The 6,538-nt window shown below is 38.6% G+C and overlaps 1 protein-coding gene across 1 annotated transcript in view; it reads left to right on the top strand.

The window, feature by feature from the left end:
- LOC104962292 (nectin-2) overlaps nucleotides 1-6,538 on the top strand; it is a 28,125-nt gene that overhangs the window by 16,216 nt on the left and 5,371 nt on the right. The window lies entirely within an intron of this gene.

Raw genomic sequence — 6,538 nt, forward strand, 5'->3', positions numbered from 1 at the left:
GCCAAAGAGTTTTGAATGATGGGTGGGAAATTTGGATTAACACGTAAATTTTTTCTCCTACCCAATTTCAGGGGGATGGACATCCAAATATTAACCCTTAACTTTTCCTATTCACCAAATTCTCCAGTATCTACCCAAGCCCAACTAGATCATTCTGTACCTTGATAAACAACAGACCCCTAACGTTTTCTACCTACTGTTCTCTTCCTACTTTCCTTTATAAATAATATTCAATCGTAATTGACAGTTTCCTTGATACTTAAAGTTGTCGCTTCATGATCCCCATCCTCCTTACTCTCTTAATCCACTTCCCTATAACGGTTGTAGGACCTTGTATTGGAGGGTCGTTCGCGACGTCCATTCGCGACGTTTAGACTGATGAAAATTTAGCGTCCCGACTTCTGAAAGATAAACTGCGATGAAAGATTTAACTTGATAAAGTGAGAGTGTGCCGTGGACATTGAAAATAAGTACATAAGATAGAAACCAAACTTACAGGTGTATACACAGGAGTTACGAGAATGACAGAACTTTCGTGAAACTTAACCGCGGCGATACTTTTTGAACGGAATGTGCCAAGAAGGACACAGGAACAACAAGTCTACTCCTTTGCCCGGGGACCTCTAGGTGTGTTTAGTCGGGCAGGAGCTTCCTAAGTTGGCACCTCGGGCTACGCGGCGTCAGCTACGCCAGAAATGGTCGAAGAGTCCTGTAGGAGGTTCTTTGTCCTGTGTCATCCCGTTCCCTCCGTTCGAGGTCACCATAAAGTTGTTAAACACTCTGTACCAACAAGTGATCGAGTATAGGACAAGACCGGATCATCTTGATACAGTTGAGTTTCAATTTTCGACTCTCACTACAAAAACCACCTACTTATAGAAATCTACCTTTAAACTGGTCATTGACCCTAACTCTCTATATCCACGACCAGGAACGATCACAAACTTGAATTACTGGTCCACTAGCGAATCTCCACTTCTCGTAAGTAAATGCTACGGCTGACTAAAAATCCAAAGTGAGAGGAACCCGTAGTTCGATTATATAGTTCTCCCTATCAATAACTACACAAATTTCACCAGCAACATACTCCATGCGAATCGTCATATTTGCGCGCTACATAAATGGCGTGGGAGGTTTGTAGTCTTTATACGGAATTACCACGGGGTCAATATTTTTGTATTAAACATAAGACACAAGATATGACAAAAAAAAGATCGTTTTAGGACTGACCGAAACTTCACGATTGAGTTAAGACTTATGAGAGCAAATTGTATAGGTTCAAACCTGTTAATCTAAAACTCAAACCGGAGACTTAATACATCTTCGGGTGTGCTTAAGTACATAAAGTTCTAAATTTATGAAATTATTATAGAATTGCGTGTTGATCGTCTATCGTCCACGACGAATACTTACTAGTTACTATAAATATAGATTGCGCGTTAGTGCCGCCAATTGATTTCAAAGTTTGTCAGAGTTTTACCCGATCGTTGATCCGGCCAGGTGTTTAACCTACTTTGACACTTCATAAACAATTTCCTCCTACTTCGCATTAATTCGCTCGTTTGATAACCTCACTCCGACTACCAATAACTGAGTCCTAATTAAGCAAAAAAAACCAAAAAAAAAAAAACCTAATAAAGGGCGACATACTTCTTTAAATTTTACCTGACCGTGTACATTCACCTTTCGTTTAAGTGTTTCCTTAATTTGACGAGTGAATTCGTGTACGAGTTTCATTGACGCACAACACGACCTAAGTTTCAACATTTATATAGATGTTTGTTTTACCCTCTGGCTACGACTAGCCTCGTTGACAACTGTTTATTAGGCGATTGACTGTTTGCGCCCGGTACCTGTTACTGATACAAATTTTTTTACGCCGAATAACGACTGTTCGCGCAACACCACCACAGCCAAACCTTGTCACTTTTTGTGATATTCCATGGAATTCTCTTAACATCCCGATAGCAATGAATATCTGAAGTGCTTTGACAATAAATCTATAAAAAGATTCATCTGTGGAAGCCGTGGCGCTGTAAAAAGCACGACCAATCATCTGAGCCGGCCCGGCTAAAGTAACTGGATGGCCTACCTGCCTGTCAGCCTTCCATCTGTGCACAAACTTATCTCGTGCCCTCATTGGTCATGTGCGCATTCGTGTGTGTTGGAGGCGGGGCTCTGTAAGGAAGTGGCAGATTTGTTCCGGTTTTGTATTTTCAAATTCTAGCGCACTCGAACTGGTTTTTCCAAAATTACATACGCCACCTTTAAGTTTACCTTGTCTTTCTAGGACAAAAAAACTTCCAAATATGTGCCCGCCAAACTGGGTAGAAATGAAGTACAGTTTTGCTGCAGAAGTAAGATTGGTTCTCCACTTGATGTCTGCTCCCCTCCATAATGTCATGTCTGCTGATAGATTCGTGTCGCAGCTGCAAAGCCTCTATTGGAACATTTCATGTGAACTATAGTGAAATGGAAAAAAGTCTGACTTTCTTTTTCATGCCATCTCTCACCAGTGTCAGTTTCATTGCCATGGTCCTGGTCCTTATTCTCTGTGATGTCTTTATGTGACACCAGGAACAGAACCACCTCGCCTTTCTCGTTCTTTATGGGCACGATGTCCAGCAGACACCAGAACTTGGAGCCTGTCAAAGAGATTTTCATTTTCCCTCACTGAAAATACATAGTCAAAGATAACACTGACTGACAGTGACAGTATTAAACGTGATTGAACATGACACTGTCCTCCAGTCTTACCACACTTCTTGTACAGAATGATCTCAGTCTTAAACTCCCGACGATCATCCAGAGCTTTCTGCATCTGCGAGGTGAGGGTCTCGCTGGTCTCACTGCCGTACAGGAAGTGACACATGCAGCTCTTTTGCATCAGCTCGCCTCGGTTGAAGCCGGTCAGTTCACAGAAGCCATCGGAGCAGTAGACGATGGGAAAGACGGACTGAACCTGGGCGTTCCCCAGGACAAAGTTACTGTCTGTTGGGAGGAAACATGGGAAGGTAAGAGGGGAAAGAGGCAGGACAGCATCCATGATATTGTTTCAGAGGATAAGCTATACAAACTTTAATCTCATCAACATCAAATCAAGCAGGAAACATTGTTCTGAATTGTGCTAAACCAAATACTCAACTTTCTCTATCTGCAGTGGTGTAAGGTAACTAAATACATTTATTCAAGTGCTGTAATTGAGAGACATGTTCTTTGCTTGAATATTTACATTTGTATTACTTTAGTTACTTTGCAGATTTTGATTAATTATGTGAAATATACAATTAAAAAAGGTACAGTAGTACAATTCACAAGCTACCCTGCAGTATACAAAGTCATTCAAACTAGCTGCACCTTTAGCCGCTTTGATAACACTTTAATGCATCAATAATTATATTCAAAGCATATATTTTTTATCCTGAAATGGGCCAATGAGTACTTTAAGTATATTTTGATGCTGATACTTTTCTACTTTTACTTAAGTAACATTTTGAATGCAGGACTTTTATATGTAACAGAGTATTCCTTCTTCCACCTCTTCTCCTTCTCGTTAAGCTTGGTTAGGTTTATAAACATATTATGGTTTGGGTTAAAATAACTATTTTAGGCAGAATATCCTGCAGGCAAACTTCTCCCATGTGTAGTTTACAAAGGTCTTACTTTTCATACCCGTATTTTCTCCCACACTCTCACAGTTTCCGGTTAATTAACTCACTGCAATCCCAGAAAACAATGTTCTCTTTTCAGCTGCGTAAAAAAATTCAGATAAGAGAACAGAAGTTTACAGCCATGCTAGCAGCTAGCTGTTATGCTAACGTCTGCATGCTAACAAAGCTAACCATGATGCTAACATGTGGACATTTAGCAGTACCAAGATTTACCTCTCTGTCTCCACTTGATTCATTTTGCTGATTTAAGCGAGCTATTGTGCTAACATTAGCTCTACATTGTTACAATTAAAGCTGACATTAATTAAATTATCTTTTTCAAAGTCTAATAAACTTGATAATTGCTAAATTAAAAACGAATTAACGACGACAGCGTCTTCTGTGTATCAGTGTCCACTTTAATGTCCATTTTTAAAGTAGGAAAACCGAATACTGAGATGTTGCACTGAAAGTAAGAGTAAGGGTTATTTGAATTGCATTATACGAAACAACTAGGTAGCTTAACGTTTAATAATGTATGTTGATTTATATTTTGTTTTAAGAACCTTCTGCAAAGTAACTCACTAAATAAGGAAAAACATTAGTTAAAGTAGAATAATTATAATAATGATGACTATTATAATGATATTTAAAATGGTGCAGTGTTGACTTTTCTTTTTCATTTGCAAACAGTTATGTTACACAACATTCACTCTACATGGGTCATGGCTTTACAATTTCAGTAAGATGTCATCTTAATTCAAAGAAAACATTGTTAAAATGTCATCCACGGCCCCTTTTTTTCCTTCTCACAGTGTTCATTCCTCGCTTTATATTCACTCATGCACTCTGAAAGGCTTCGGAGTAATTCTGCTCACTTTGAAGCGCTTCTCCTCGGGGAGAATTTAAAATGCTTGCTGCTTTTCAATGATATTCACTTCATCCTCCCTTCTTCATCTCATGATATTGTTCTCTTTAAATTATTATTTTCCTTTGTTCGTCTCGTGTGTTTTACCAACCTCTGTGCCCTATACAAATTCCCTACAAATAAACTTCACTTTTCTGTCACACTCAAATAAGCTAGATTGACATTTTAACGTAACGTCTGCGTGTGCATAACCTCGGAGAATTGACTTTGCAGAATAGAGACATTAGAAGTGAAATAATTGTGGTTTACAGAATCTGACAGGTACCTAAAAACAGCAAACTATTCATTTTCGCCTTACTTTTAAGTTACTTTTTCATTTACCCAGGGCAAAAGTAATCACTTTGTCACCAAGCATCCATGACCCCCTTTTGAATACTACATAATTTTTTATATAATTTGTCAGAAATGTACCAGAAACATCATTTCCAAACTATAAAATGATGCAGAAGTATGCATGTTGGCATGTTTTCTGTTAGTAAATCGCCACAATTTGATACAAACAGCAGCAAATAATTGCTTTGACAGCCTGAGTTAGGGGGACAATTGAATAATGCATTATTCAGGTGACTCAAACAGCCAATGCGTTAATTTCCAGTCCAAACAGAAATGAATCTGGAAGCGATCACTTTGAAGAATGTGAGTAATATAGGACGAGAGAAAATAATTGAATGAGAGATATAAGGAGTGAGAGATTAATTCAATGAGACACGGAGGAAGTGAGATTTTATGCAGATGAACAGGGAGGGACAATGATATTTAATAATTCATGAATTAATAAACCGTGTCCATTGTAAATGCTATTGCTAAACCTCATTGAACAAGATGTGCAAACGGCCTCTTAGAGCAGGAGGATCATGGGAAGTTGATTTGATTTTGTTCTCGTCTGTGTTCTCTCTTTTTCCTACTCTGGCTCTAAACCCATGTCTAAACCTTGTTCTTATTTTTCTTTGCAGTACTCATTTTCTGCACATCCCCAGGCACTCTGCAGGCCTGTCACAACCAAACTGCAATCCAGGTGTAATAAAGTGTGGCTGAAAACTACAAAAGCACGTAGCCTCCTCAGCCCCGGAGCGTCTCGGGGAAGCCTAGTTCTGACAACACGGACAGAGACAGCCCGCCACAATGCATTCAGCATGTTGCACAATGTAAGCCAACACATCAAGGACTTGTTAAGGACAATGTGTAAACTTGCATTCATTCCCTGTAGGCTCAGACCCTTAATTGGATCAAAACCAATGCATACAGTCTGCACTTGTAACGCTTCAAGCATTCCTTTGGGGTATTGTGTCAGTATGTTAATGCACCCAGTCTCACGGCATTTTGTGTTATAGTCACGAAATGTATTTAATCTATTGATTCGTGTTCACCAACACTTTTTTTTTGTGTCACACAGAACGATTTTAAAAGCAATGTATTTCTATTGGTAGTATGTTTCGTGCCTGCACCACATCTTTTTGTCCGGTCGGGTCTTGGAATACTAGAAGCTGTGTGGTTCATAAAAACATATTCTTACTCAATATCTTACCCTAAGCCTAACCCTATCCCTTTTATTTTAAATTGTATAATGTCGGAGTTTTTTTTGCAGTCTGCGAGGAAAATAAATGGGGCTCAGAACCTCAGATATACTGAAATCTGTATTTTTTGTCATCTTTTTTTTTCTTCTAAATTTGTTATTATTTGGTGCAGGCACGAAACATACTACCAATATAAATACATTGCTTCTAAAATCGTTCTGTGTCAGAATACAGAAATCTGTATTTGTTTTATCTCTTTTTCCTTCTAATTTGTTATTATTTACATTGCTTTTGAAATCGTTCTGTGTGACACGAAAAAAATGGCAAAATCGTGTTGGTGAACACGAATCAATAGATTAATTTCGTGACTATAACACGAAATGCCGTGAGACTGTGTTGCTTCAGTACAGTGTTTCTTTTACAATTGATTTTGCAAATTGTTTTAT

Source organism: Notothenia coriiceps, unplaced genomic scaffold (genome assembly GCF_000735185.1).
Source record: "Notothenia coriiceps isolate Sejong01 unplaced genomic scaffold, NC01 NC01_scaffold00034546, whole genome shotgun sequence".
Classification (NCBI taxonomy): domain Eukaryota; kingdom Metazoa; phylum Chordata; class Actinopteri; order Perciformes; family Nototheniidae; genus Notothenia; species Notothenia coriiceps.